The following is a 15,395-nucleotide window of genomic DNA, read 5'->3' as shown; positions in this document are numbered from 1 at the left end:
GGTTCAAAGAATAAATTGTATGTCTTAGAAAACTCAGCTTATTTGCTCAGACATTTCACTTGCAGCATTTTTGGTTTCCAGCTACAGAATCCTAATTTGTGTTTGATGAAAATAAGACAAATGAAAAGTGGAAGAATGATGTTATAATTTTGACTTAGGCTACTCAGTTGGAAAAACAGAAGCACACCTTAGGAGCTGCACTGTCACTTAATGAGAGATCAGAAGGTATTGCAATGGAAATTTCAACTAAGGATTTGAACATGGGTGAAATTATGTCCACTTTAGAAATGAAATTTAATGCTGTGTTTTTGAGATAGAGGAAAAAATATTGGATTTATATAGCATACTCTGATTTTGATCATATTATCAGAGACAGTGCAGTTTTTCTGGAAGACTACATAATTTATTTTGAACAAAGATGTAATCAAATGCTTAAATATAATGTGCTCCCAAATACAGTGTCTGCTTTTAAGATGTTAGATACCTCATTCTTAAATGTAAACAACATACAATTAGCATTAACAGCATGTACTGAACTTACTTTGGCTGTAAAGAAGTCAACTAAAAAAATTCATTTTCAAAGAAAAGGCATTAGGATTTGCAGTGAGAATTAACACAAGTCAGTACAGAATGTGATTTGTACATAAATGCAGTAGCAATTTGAATAGTCAAAAAAGCTTTTTGAGACCACCATTACCAGGTACAAATACACTAGATTAGTATGGCAAGAGATACAAATGTGCTCTTTGCCAGAGCATCTTTCACTTGGTTATATAATGCCCAAAAAGAGGTGAACAAATTAAGAAAATGGAAAGAAGCAGTAAGCTGAAGATGCATTGGAATGCAGTATAACTTTTTATTTATGAAAGACCCCATTGCAGAGATTCTTGTAATACAATATTTTGGGTCAGCTGGATTGATTCCATAGGCATATACACTGTGTTTTGGAGAAAGGTAGCTAGACACCTATTAGTAAACTGAATCAGAGTGGGGTGGAAAATATATGAAAACTGACATGCTTATTCCTATTACTTTCAAGTTTGGTGATGGACAAGTAGTGTGTTACACCAACAGATTGCAAATGTTAACAACAGAAGTAGTTCAAGTTGAGATACTACTGTTGCTGTGAAAGACATCTTTATAAAAGGCAGGAATTGTCCTGAATGTAGAAAATGATAAAGGAGTGAAGGTTAAATGACCATTGATTCTTGGCTTCACTAATCCTAAAATTACTGTGTCAGTATTCTAGATCATGACCTAAGGGAAATACATTGTACAAAAGAGGTTCACAGTGTGATGTCCCCACTCTGAGCCTGTAATCAAGCAGCCTGAATCCTCACCACTGGCACTAGAGTTGGACATTCACTTGGAATAAAAATAGATACACACAGTATTTCCAGATGCAGCTCTCTGCATCAAGCACAGTTTCCCTTAAGAGCACACAGAGAAATTACTCAGTCCGTGGAGTGTTTTTTCCTCACTTCAGATCCCCATTAAGACTCCCCACAGGCCCAGTTATAGAGTTGAGCCCTCAGTCGAGTATCCAAGCCAAGTCCTCCACCACTCTCTGTGAAACCAGTGCTTTGTGTCCCAGCTACAAGCAGCTCACACACACACACACACACACACACACACACACACACACACACACACACACACACACACACACACACACACACAGCTGGGAAAGGCTGGTACAGATTTACTAGCTATGCTCCCTTCTGCCCAGACTAAAAGGTAGTTACACTACCACCAGACACTCCAAAGCCAGCTACTCTAAAGTTCTTACAAGGGAATCCAATTATTATTAGTGAAATTAATATTAATACAAATGGTAGTTTGACAAACAGCAAGGCTTTCAGGAGTGGCCAGAATTGTCACCAAATATATACAAATGCTCTCAGAGATTAAAATATTCTCTAAAAGACTAGCCACAATAAAAAGTTTAAATATATTTAATAATAAAAAATAAAATAACATGAAACTACTAAATATCTATTTACAATAAACATCAGTGTTTCAGTAACAGAAAATATTAAAATAACACAGATGAATAGATTCAAACAGATTCAGAAAAACAGTACTTAACTAATCTCACTATATTTTCCTGACTGTTCTAAAGAATTACTATTCCCTGGTCACTTACTAGAGCAAGGCAAGATGAAGTAGGTGAAGGTGTCCTTCTTTGTCAGGTTCCAAACACAAAGTGCTATATCACTGAGAGACTTCTCTCTGCAGTATCTAAATATTATTTCAGAATTTGTTACAAACTGACATCACATTTGGTCCTCTGACTCTGTTTCCCACACTACCCCTATCACTAGAAGCTGCCAGGACTTAGCACATATGTGCTACAATACATGTCTCGAGCTTTGCTAAAGTTTATTGCAGCATATGGAAGCTGTAAAACAATTTTAACACTTCTACTCTTCCTACAGAGACTAACAAACCATCCTTCTTACAGACATTGCATCTCTGGCTTCATTCAAAACTGTGAGATAACATCTCTATGGCCTAGGCCCAGTAATTTAATTTCAGAACATTTTTCAAAGTTAGCTGCAGCTAGACTGTGATTAACATCTTCTCTTCCAGTATCCTCTGTTAACATATATATTTAATTCAGTTACAATACAGTCAGGACCCACTGTTGGTGCATTTTTAACACAAGCAATTTTACAAATACATTTTCCAACACAAACATCTGTACAAATCAGCTTGATATATAAATGACGTATAATTCTTTACAAAATTCCAGATAACTATAATGGTATATGTTACACATCCACTGCCCTACTTCTCCTGGCATAGCTGTTAGTACCTCACATGGTCACACTTAGTTTCAGAGAACATGCCCAGAAAGGAGAAACAGGAAGTTTTAAAAATGCAAGTTCAGAGTGTACATGATTCTGTGAACAGGCTACAGAAACTGCTTTGTAGTTCAAGAAACAAAGATCATGGTAGGCTAGAGACTGCCTTGCCTACCAGGGACTGATATCAGGGTATAGGCAAAGTAAAAGGGATAGGGGAATCCCAAGTGAAAGCCCTGCTTTGATGGAGATTTTATTTGCATCTAGAAAAGAAGCTGCTATTAAAAAGGGATAATTTGTATGGTGCATAAAATATTGCACAATAACTATAAGAATCAATCAGAGAAAGTTAGAAAACATTGAGAAAAGAGACTACAAAAACAATTTGCAAAGGAAAAATGGGAGGACATATGTATGGCTCCCAAGTCCAAAAGGTTTACGATCTTTGCTTGGAACTGTTTCCATAGGCATTGTTATACCCCAAGCAGGCTTTAAATAATTTTTCCTTAGGAAGTTAACAAATGTTAGTTGTGTGATAGGTAAGAAAGATGTAACTGGGAACATATGTTTTGGGATTGTAATGAGTTGGCAGGTTTTAAAAATTAAATGAAGCTAAGACACTAACACAAACTGGATCCGTACTACAAAAAGAAGAAGCACCACAGTGTATCCAACTGCCCAAATAAATCCTGCAAGCATGATGAGTTAACGTACTGTTTATTACAAAAAACAAAAAAATCACATAAAGCGCTTTTCGTCAGGCCACATAGCCCAACTTCTTCAGATAATTATACAACATAGGCCATACACTATATAGGAAGTGAAAAGGGCGTGAAAAGTCAGCTGGTTCCTGAATCAGCAGGAATCAGCTGCTCTTAAAGTGGCAACCACCTTCATTCATTACCTAAAATATATAGCTTAAACAGTTCTCATCTAACACATTGTTTTAAAGCAATATTTTAAAATAATAGATAAATAGTGTAAACAATCAGTGTAAAAAAATCTAAAACCAATAATTCTCTATTATGAAATATTCCTGCTGATTCAGGAACCAGCTGACTTTTCACTTCCTATATAGTGTATGGCCTATGTTATATAATTATCTGAAGAAGTTGGGCTATGTGGCCTGACAAAAAGCGCTTTATGTGATTTTTTGTTTTTTGTAATAAACAGTATGTTAACTCATCATGCTTGCAGGATTTATTTGGGCAGTTGGATACACTGTGGTGCCATGGGTGGCCACAGTGGTGCAGCGGTTAGAGTTGTCACCTCACAGCAAGAGGTTCCCTGGTTCGATCCTCGACTGGGGTGCCTTCTGTGTTGAGTCTGCATGTCCTCCCTGTGGTCATGTGGGTTTACTCTGGGGGCTCTGGTTTCCTCCCACATCCCAAAGATATGCTGTAGGTGGATTGGACACTCTAAATTGGCCCTAGGTGTGAGCGTGTGTGCCTTCTGTGGAAGGTTGGGCGCCGGGCTGGCAACTCGACACTGTAAAACTCCACTGCTAATCATGACCGGACATGTGATCCACTGTGGTGACCCCTAACCGGGAAAAGCTGAAAGAAGAAGGATACACTGTGGTGCTTCTTCTTTTGGTAGTACGGATCCAGGTTTTAAAAATTCCCTACCAAGTACTCTGTCAGAAATATTATGTGAGCAAATGGCTGTAATTAAGGAAATTATGCTTTTGAGCTCAGACACAGATTCTAAATTGCCTAGACATAGTAAGGCCTTGTTAAGTTTAATTCTGTTGGCTTCCAAAAAAAGAAATTACTAGAAAATGGAAATAAAGACTAAACAATCTATTTTTTAATTATTGAATATTATAAAAAGGAAAAAAAAAAGAACTGTGAGATCGATCTTTAGAAAAGGGAAGGAACAAATTATAAAGAAATAAATGAAGTTGTGGGAAAAAGACATGCAGAATATTGTTGAAGAGGAGTAGCGAGGTTTATGGGAAAGCAAGAATTCAGTAATTTATCTAATTTTGGACTGATGATAGTTACAACGAAAGAAAAGATATGTAATGCATAATGTATGTAAATGGAAAAATATTAATGTAGTTTGTTTTCTTTTCTGGTAATTAATGTTTGCTTGTGCTTTAAGACATAATATAATAAAGGTGTTTAAAAAAACAAAAACAAAGATCCTGGACATATTTGTATCTTGAAACAGATTGGTAGCAGTTGTGAAGTTTTTCTGAAATATAGAAGATTTAAACCTAGAGCCACTGCTGGTTTACCTGTAGCTTCACAGTACAAGACAGTTCCTTAATACTTATGTGAACTAGAATCTGTCAATTTGTAGTATTGATCATCAAAGAGACTTTCAGAAATTATAAAGAAATATATTAATTTCTAGATAGTCAAGCATGAACCATTTTAGAAATGATTTAGTGATAATGATGGAGAATGTAATAATGATGTAATTAAATATGGTGCAGGAAATTTCAATACTGAAGGTCTGACCATGGCAGCCAATTGTCCAGGGAGCAATGGGCCACTAGAAGGACACAGCCTAACATGAGCAGAATAACGTCAAAGTAAAAGCTAATAGTGGATTTGACTGAGAAATTACATTAAATTGGGGTCTTATGGATAAATATCTACAGCTAAAGTCCATATCAGCTTTGATTGGTCATGCCCAGATCTCCCTTCAGTTCTCCTTGATAAATTCCCTATTGTAGAAGATACAGCAAAGATCATAGCAGCAGTAGGGTATATTTCAGCATTATATGTGTCAAGGAAGACATTTGCTGAGGCTGAATGTTCAGAAAGACATTGAAGAATACTATTGAAGCAACCACAAATGCAAAGTTTGAAATGAGAAAAAGGCATATTACAAAAGGTTTAACTATGTAGAGTGGAAGTGATCCAGAGTCACCACTAGCCAGAATAGAGTTATATTATTTGTGAGGTGGAGCAATATTTGCTTAAGGATGCATCATTCCAGACTACATAAAGCCAAGCCTGAAGAAAAGACCAATACATCAATAAAATGGCAATAACAAGGCAACAAACTTAAAATAAATGATACCAAAGCACTCAGAGAATGGAAACAAATTAGAGATACAAAATTCCAGACATACTAAGGAAGAATTTGGTATCCATAGAGTGAAGTAAGGTAAAGCCATAAGATTTGTAAACATAGAAAATGAAGTGTAATGTAACTGCTGAGGTTTAAGTGTAGGCTGGACGTAACAAGAATCAGTATAACTTGATTTTTTTTATATCCAACTGATGTTGCAGGCTCAGAAAAGTCTGTTGACATGTTATGTGGAAAAGATCTTCATACTGAATGAGGACTTGATCAGATACAATCCTCTGACTTTCATATGTTGTATAGTGTAATCTTGTCTGAGGGAATATTAACTGATTCATCAAAACAGAGTAATATAGAGCGAAAGATAATGATGTTTTTGAAAAAAATTGATAGTTCTGGCTAACAATGTATGTGTACTAGTGAGTGTGTATCCCTAAAGTATCTTGTAAAGGAATAACATCCAAAGCACATCTTGTAGCTAGAGAGATTGGAGAACTTTGTAGAAAAAGACTTCCAAAAGATTCAACAACATGTGCATCAGAATCTGACACTTTTGGCTATATTTTGTCAAAAGCAGTGGAATGTTCATTCATGGACATTAAGTCTGCATTTTTGCATGGTATGGTGCTCTCTCTCTTTATGTTTACATATGTCACCCTTCTGAGACAAGATGTGTGGGATGATTGTGGAAACTCAAAAAATATGTTTATGACCTGACAGACACAGTGTTCTACTGATATGTTAACCTCATCATCATAAACCCCCTTTTCCAGTTTTTACATGGGTCAGGGTGTTGGGTTAACTGCCAGCATATTTCCTAATTCAGATCCATTCTCCTACCTTCTTTGAAAGTCATGCCCAACTGTTGTAGGTCTTCTCACACACAGTCCATCCATTTTTGTCTGGCTTTCCTTACCTCCTTTTGCCATCTTCCTCTCTTTCCAAAATTTGCTTTGCAAAATTATCTTCTTCTTTCTTGCATACATGACCACACATCCATAGTATGTTTTCCTTGACTTTCACTACAGTTGGTACTACATTAGCTTTCACTCTGATGCCTTCATTGCTTCATCTATTCCACAGTGTACAACTATCTACCAATCTTAGGCACTTCATCTCCATCACCTCAAGCTTTCTCAGCTGTTTTACCTGCACTTCTCAGGTTTCTGTCCCATACAGAATAACCAGTTTACCACATTTTATACACCTTACTGTTCAGCTTCTGTGACATTCTTCTGTCACTTGCTATTCCTGATACTTTGTGTCAGTTAGCAGCAGCATGTCTGACAGTAGCTTTGACTTCCTAATTCAGACTTTCATTCCCCTTAACCACACCTTCTAGATAATTGAAAATATTAACATGTTCAATGATTTTCTCCTTCAGTCTCAGTTTTTACCTTCTGATTTCACCTTTTTGCTGTAATAGCCACTGTCCTATCTCTACTCAGGTTCTTCTCATGTGCCTTCAGTTCTGCATTCCTGTCTCCTCATCATTTACTGAAATTCTTGTTCAAAGTCTACTTGTGGTATCATATAGTATAAGTATATCCTAGGCTAACTACTACTATGCCCATCATAAGCCTAGCCATGCAACCCAACCAGATTGTGTCCCTGTGTATCATGGGTGTTTATTAGGAGGGGATATGTTACTTGGGAAATTTCTAGATGTTATGGGGGGTATGTCAGGTTTGGGCATTACTGTCTCCTCTGTTTATCAGAGACACACGAGTCAGACCAAGGGTGAATTTCAGATTTCCCATGCATTGATCAAAGTTACACTTTAATAGGTTAATGATGGACTCTACTTCACATGGATGGGGAGCCTGTTCCAGAACATGGATATCCTTTCAGACCCATATCTGTCTTGCCAACAGGGGCGGCTCGTGGCATCAGACTGCTGGACTGCAGCCCCCTCATCTAATTTCAAAGAAAATGTAAAAAAAAAAAAAAGTACCTTTTTTTTATGTGACAGACTTAGCAGATGTATTTTTTTGGTTAAATGGATCTCTCCGAGTCCGGGACTCGCAAGTACGCGCATGCGCACTTTAACCGCCTCGGGTTGCGGCGGTTTTAAATTGATTTTTTTTTTTGTTTTTATTTGCAGCCCGGGGGAGTAATTAAGGCATCATTGTGATGCCCAGAAGTCTATGCGGTTCCAAACCGCATAGAATTGGAAGGGGCTCGGACTGCGACGTCCGCAGGCACGTCATGACGTGCTTGCTGGGCTAAATGCTGCTGATTGATTGTCGCTCTCTTCCCGGGCTTTATGTGCTGGGAAAAGAGCGAGAATCAATCAGATAGTCAGTTAGCTTGTGACTGTGTATTGATTCGTGACTGTGTGACAGACACACGGGATTCCAGGAAGGAATGATTATGTTTTTAATTAATAATTGCCATTGTGGATTTTAATTTTTTTTGGGTGCTATATATTTTGTCAGCTGTGCTGTGCAGCCTGTGCTGAAGCAGTGAAGCCTGAAGGAAGAACAAGAAGAAGAACTGAGGAAAGAAGAAGAAAGAAGAAAAGAAGTTAGAAGAAGAAAGGAAAGAAGTTAGAAGAACAGAGTGAAAGTGCAGAACTAAAGTAAGTAATTATACTCTTTATTATGTTCCTTTGAGAGAAGGAATCCCAAATATAGATTCTATCTTCCTGGAGAAATTGTCATTTAAATTTTAATTCACCCTGACTGGTGCAATGTATTGCAATTGTGGAAAGGCTGAAAAATGGCATTTAAGGTAAAGGTGTGGTGTGGATATATGAAACTATTACTCACTGAAAGTGACTGAACTGCAAGTGCATGCTGATGAGGAGCATACGTCTTACTCTTTTCTGCATCTTAGAATAGCTAGTGAGCTGCTGGGATGTGGTGTGCTTTCATTTTCTGTATTAGAGATTTTGTATAGGAAAAAGTGGAATGTATTAAAATAAACTTTATAGAGGTAAGAATTACAGATAGAGTTAGTACTCAGTAAATGAAATGTGTGGGAGTGTGGACATCCCAATAACATGCATTGGGCAGCCTATGTATACCAAGGAGTCAGGACACATGCTACAGTAGTAGTGTATTTGTATATACATATAGATAGATATACATATACACGGGTCTGTGTGAATTACATTACAGTATACATTTTTAGATAATGGCAGAAGCTATGTCCCATTTGAAATATGAGATTCAGCATAAAGCATGGAAAAAAGAAGAAATGGAGAAAAAGGAAAACCTCTCATTCAGTCACATACAGACTGCATTTCTTTATAAGGTTCTGGTGGTACTGCATATCCTGCATTTTAAAAATGATTTGCACTTGGAGTGGTAACTTCTGTCTACTTTGTGAATCCTTAACTGTCTCATGGAATGGCGCCTCTAGCCTTTTAGTGCAACTTAACATAATGGCTGTAAGCCACTAGCAACAAGCACAAATCTACTTTGAAGAGGTGTGTGTTTTTATAAAGTGGGTAACTATTACCCTTACTGTATATCTTTTTTTTTTAATAAAACCAGCAAAAAATGTTCCTTCTTGCTTGTTGTGGCTTTGTAATATTTCATTTTATTTGTAATGACATTAAAAGATATGAAGTACTGGCGCCAATTGTGCACTGTGCTTCCAAGCTGTAAGTGACATAATAAAGCACTACATTTTACTGCTACAGTTGTGTGATGGGGTGCTTCCTGCGCTCCTTGGATGGATTGGGTGGATTCATCTGGACAGTATGCTGCTGTAAACTGTTAAAAACATTTACCTAATAAAGATATAGATGCAAAATATGACTAACGATGAACTCTAATAGGTAGAATAACACCAAACTAAACAACAAGATGGCATAAGGCATTTCTGGTCCAAAAATAAGAATAACTAAAATAGCAAACCAAATCATCCCTTAATTTGATAAGCAATATTATTATGCTAGTAAGCTACTGCCCTGCCCAGTACGCTTAGATGGTAAGACTCTCCAACACCCAACTGTCCATTGCTGAGAGAATGGATGGATGGTTCCATCCCAAGCTTCAGGGTGCCAACCCTGGATAAGGAATAAATGGGATTAGCTATTGCCACTACAGAAGGAATGAATGAGTTGTTTGAGTGTCCAGAGTTTCGCAGAATGCCCAGATTTTTGGTGTGTTCCTCATAAAATTTGTGGTTTCCTGGCAAATCAATACAGCTGAAGCTACTAAATAATGATATACATTTGAGTTTCAGACTTCATATCCTTTAGAAAATGCATGACAATACAAATCCTGTTGTTCTGGTAACTTTCTAAGTTGATAAGAGCATTGTTTAAAATCTGTCACTATTTTTGGGCCTTTCTTCCCCCATTTCTTTAGGCTTTGTCCAGATTTCTTGCTCCAACAGGTTGAGAGGTATGGGTTTCCAAAGGAATTATGCTGTGGGCAAAACAAAATGTTAAGCATTTGAAATGTTGGCACCCACTAGATCAAGTTCCAAAACACAGAGACTCAGTGGCAAAAAACAAATGACTTGTGTGTATATCTGTAAAATGTATACACACACACATATATATATATGTGTGTGTGTGTGTGTGTGTGTGTGTGTGTGTGTGTGTGTGTGTGTGTGTGTGTGTGTGTGTGTGTGTGTGTGTGTGTGTGGATGGAATAGTGCCTTTTCTTCAAGATATGGTGATCTTAGAGTTATTATATATAAGTTCGGGGAGGGGGAAGGCTCCTGCAAAAAAGAAGTATAAAGGAGAAGAATGATGTTCGGGATTCACTCTTTTCCTGTATGTCCAATCTTTTTTTTTTCATTGTGTCAACACTCAACATTCCATGTACCATCATTTCATTATGGAGCCCAAAAATACTGTATTTCTGAATGGACTTCTTCCCGTGAATAACTTATGTTTACTCTAGAATCTGTGGCTTTCTGTTTGGGTTAAGGGCTGATAATCAGCTTCCTTTTGTGTGGTCCTATTTGATACAGGTCACCAGAATGCCTTTTGCAATGCACAGCACCAAAATGAAGTCCATGTCTAGTTTCAGAATGCTAGACCTTCTAGGTCAAGCAGTATATAAATCATTGTCAATACAGAGAAGCTTGTTAAATGTAATTTGTTACATTCTGCACCTTTACTTCTTCTACCACAATATGATATTTATGCAGAATTATAGACAAGATCAGCAGAACCCTTTCCATGTTGCTGTGCTGTGTTTTCCATTTTAAGCATTTCTTTTTTTTTTCATGAAAGTTTTGCCCTTTCTAATGTCTGGTTGCATTTTACCTCTCCCTGATAATTGCAGGAATTTTTATATCAAATGAGGAGGAAGGATACATATATTGGTAACTCATGGACACAAATGACTGTGTGTGTGTGTGTGTGTCTGTGTGTTGAGGCAGGGATTATCAGCAATAACCATCAGTATCTATTTGTCTTTGAATGCCTAAAGGACTAAATCAAAATAACTGCATGCTTTTATCTGGGTTGGTGTAGACTTTAGTAAACTGCTACCAGGGTAACGTGAAGTTTTCTGCTTGCTGCAATTTTAAGAATGCGACTGCCATGGTCATTTATGTACTTGTCATTTTTCAGGTTATGTATTTATGTGAAAAGATATGTAGACATACCACCTTTTGAAATCAGATTTGGTAGATTTTATATGCAACTTTAACAAGCGGGATGCCATTAAATATATTACATGTATTACAATATTTGAATGTAATGTTCCTTTGCCTAAAATCTCCCACAACTCCCACTCTAATATAATATGACCCACCCCATCCAACCACTACCTTTCTTTCCACTCCACTAACTACCTTGATTATAGCAAGCTCAGATGCTCATAAGCCTAGTACTTATTATACAGCAGGAACGTCTCATTGTAACATTTGTTAATGTCTGTTATGTACTTCACAGATAAAGATTCTAGTTGTCTACTGATGTACTATGTTCTTCATCTGTAAATATGTTGTAAGTAATTGCTATGTAAATTGTTAATCGCTATGTAATCCAGTGTAACTACTGTCTGTTTATTTTAACTGTGGAGCTTTTCTCCCTGGGCCTCCACTGAAAATGGATCTACATCCAGTAGGACACTCCCGGTAAACAAATTTAAATAAATAAACAAAATATATCACTAAAGCAAACAACATTAAGACCCGAAGTATCATGGTCCTCCTGTTTTTTTTCCTAAAAATCTGGACTGAGGAAGACAATAAAAAGCTGGCATTGTAGCTAATTCTAGTAGTGAGAGTAAAAAAGCTGCAAATGATCTACATTCTGCAGACATGATTTTGAATCTCAAAACTGCAGTTTCCACGATGTATGACTCTTAAAACTTCACATACCAAAGCAAAATTTGCAAATTGCTTCTTAAAACAGACACGTCAAACCCACTCACTGAAGACAAACAAATTAGTATTTCAATAATTCTGAAAACAATTAATAACATATACATCGCTGGCGCAAATTGTTTTCCTTAGGTACGTCAGTTTAATTATCTGAAATCATTAAATGTGTAATTATGTATATCTTAGAATTTTGGCAATCTCTGAACAAGCTGTACTGAAACAAAAGACAGAGGAAACAAAAGTCATTATGGGCTTATTATGTTTGAAGAAGGTATCCAGCAGGATATTTCAGTTTGGCACACTGGATCTATCTCACTTATCCATTAAAAATAAATAAATGGAATGCGTTTGCAGGTAGAATATGTCAGGCCAGAATGATACAGTCATCTGAGCAGGTAACCACACCTTTTATTTTTTTAATTATATAAAGATCTGCTGGAAAGTTATCTGCTCAGATTTTTTCTTTGCATAAAGCCGGTGCTATTTTACAAGTTGGAAAACTAAGCAACAGTGATGAGAATTTCTGCAACATTCTGAGGTTCGCTGACAGGTGTTTTGAATTTCAGATTTCATACCCTACAGAAAATTCATACTGATGCAAGACCTACTGAACTTTATAAGTTTGTAAGAGCAGCATTTAAAAATTGTCTGTATTTTTTGGACCTTTGTCCTACTTTTATTTATGGCCTTATCCAGATTTCTTGCTCTGAGGTTGAGAGTATATGAAATGTGTCAGGGCCATCGCCATCAGCCAGAGACGTTTCAAATTGTGACAAACTTGTTGCACCCCACTCCCCCATGTAGTGACTCTGGATGTATCCAAGCAAGGCAAGGAGCAGTTATGCAGTGTAAATGTGCAGACTACCCCCCCCCCCCCATCCAAGGTAAACACAAGAACTACAGTGGCTTTTCATCTGTCATTGGTTTTGCAGAAGGTTCTGTTTCTGTCATATTTTTATACTGTTAATTTATGCTTATTATTATTATTCAGAAAGTGCCTTTTGCTCTATGTTTAAGTAGCAGTGCTTTAATGACCATCAGATAAGCTTGTCTGATATTGTAAGATGCAAGTAAGTTTTAATAAGCAGTATTGCCAATATTGAAAGCCTTTCTGTTGTTGCCATGAAGAGAATACTTACATAACTAGATAACGTATAAGCCTTGGGTATTGAAATGCATATGACAGTATTTGTAATAAAGGACAGGATTACATTATGTTAAGCTCATTACAGGCTTTACCTGCAAACTAAACAGAATGCCAATCTATCATGTGTGGTCCATATCCTGTGCAGTAATCGTTTAAGCAATATATGTTGAGTTTGTTTCTTGTTTGCTTTTCATTTTTTACTTTGATCATGTTTTCCCCTTGAAACAAGTAGATAGTTGTTGTCAGGCAGCAGGTCTTTTTTGGATAAGAAACATTTTTACAAGTGGGAGTATCGCAGAGATTGCTACTTTCAGCATGTTACTTGGTACTTTAATGAAGCTGAATATAAATTATAATTAGAACTGGAGTGCAAGGAGAAGTGATTTGAGTTAAGTGCTGCTTAGTTTTCTTATACTTGATTTTGCCTGGCATTCCAGTAATGTATTTAAAAAGTCATTTATTTTTTCATGCCTTGCATCTTTTTTGTTTCCATCTAGATATTACGTAAGGTGTCAAGCAGCCAATGGATTGAAATATTTTTTTTACTTCTACACTTCATTTTGTCTTGATTGGACTCTCATAATGATGGTTTGGCACCCAGGGCAGTGTATTTAATTAAATTTACAGTTTTTGTGGTTTTGAGCATAGCTCCTCCCCTTTCTAGTTGGCCACACCCATTCCCATTGACTCCACCCATTCCACTGTCTCCTGCAGCCCCCCTTTGATTTGAAGTCACCAGCCGCCACTGCTTGCCAACATGTCTCATTTATGTCAGAAGCAAAATTTAAATCCTTGGATCTAGTGGTTCTGATGCTGTTCATTTTGTGACTGTGCAAAAGGTCCATCAGAGCTGGATTAAAGGATGCCTTCTATGCCAGGCATAGATCCCCTCTCAGTAAGCTGAAGACAGGTAGCTGTCGGACAGCACGGCTCCACAGACTTCACTATTTACTCTGTACTAAGCCAGTAACAACAGCTAACATCCTAAACTACGAAACAGGGAATACAGATAACTTTTTAAACAACAATGAATGTATGTATGTTTGTGCTTTTGTGTGTGTGTGTGTGAGTGTGTGTGTTTGTGTGTGTGTGTGTGTGTGTGTGTGTGTGTGTGTGTGTGTGTGTGTGTGTGTGTGTGTGTGTCTCTGAATATATATGTGTGTATATCTGTGTGTGCACGAGAGAGTTACCTGTCCTTATACAATCTCTATATACTTAGATGTCACAGGAATACAAATGCTTATTTACTGACATAATCAATGTTATCCATTTAACATCATGACTAAACAGTAATACAGATGCATGAGTACCCTTCAGAAAAGTAACTAGCAGGCATACTCTGTGAAATGAATTAAACACCATGTGAAACATTATGACGTAAATACTGATAATTAAACCTAGACAAAAAGCAGTTCATTTCTGCTTGTGTACAGTCTAAGTGTAGGATTCACGATGGCTTGCACGGAGTCTAAGAGTCGTGTAAGACTCCATGCAGCCGTCGCGATCCAGGAACAGCCCGAAATCCCATGTAAGAGACCAGCTAAAACGACTCTTACACGGGCAGGGTGTGGATATGCTAATCACCTCCCTTGCAGCCGAAAGGCATGCAAATGAGTTAGATTAGCGATCCACGAAGCTGAAACCAGCCCGTGTAAGAGTCGTGTTAGGTGCAGAAATGTACTCAGTTGACAACTGGGTATGGTACTACAAATAACACAATGGAGCCATGACAGCTCCAAATAAAGTGTGCAAATGTTGCAGTCAGCATGCCAATGGCCAAATATGTGGCCATTGGCACGGTAACCCGATACAAACATGAAATAAAATAATTTTTTTTCGTCGATCGGCGAGGTTTAAATGCAGCGCAACCCCGCGCAAATGGGCTACGCTATATAAGACAGAAAAATAAAGGTTTGAAACCCACAAATGTGGGTTTTATGTAATGCATGGATTTGCAATGTAGGGACTAGCAGACCAAAAACAACATGGCCACCGTCTAGTGGTTGCTAAGGGGGGAAGCTGAGTGTAAGACATGTAACTAAGCATTAGTAGGCAATCCTATGTAAATGAGTAGTAGGATAGTGAATCACACGTTAAAA

This window comes from Protopterus annectens, chromosome 1.part2, assembly GCF_019279795.1.
Source record: "Protopterus annectens isolate FY-2018-M chromosome 1.part2, PAN1.0, whole genome shotgun sequence".
In the NCBI taxonomy this organism is placed as follows: Eukaryota; Metazoa; Chordata; order Ceratodontiformes; family Protopteridae; genus Protopterus; species Protopterus annectens.
Note: the sequence above shows the minus strand (reverse complement) of the source record.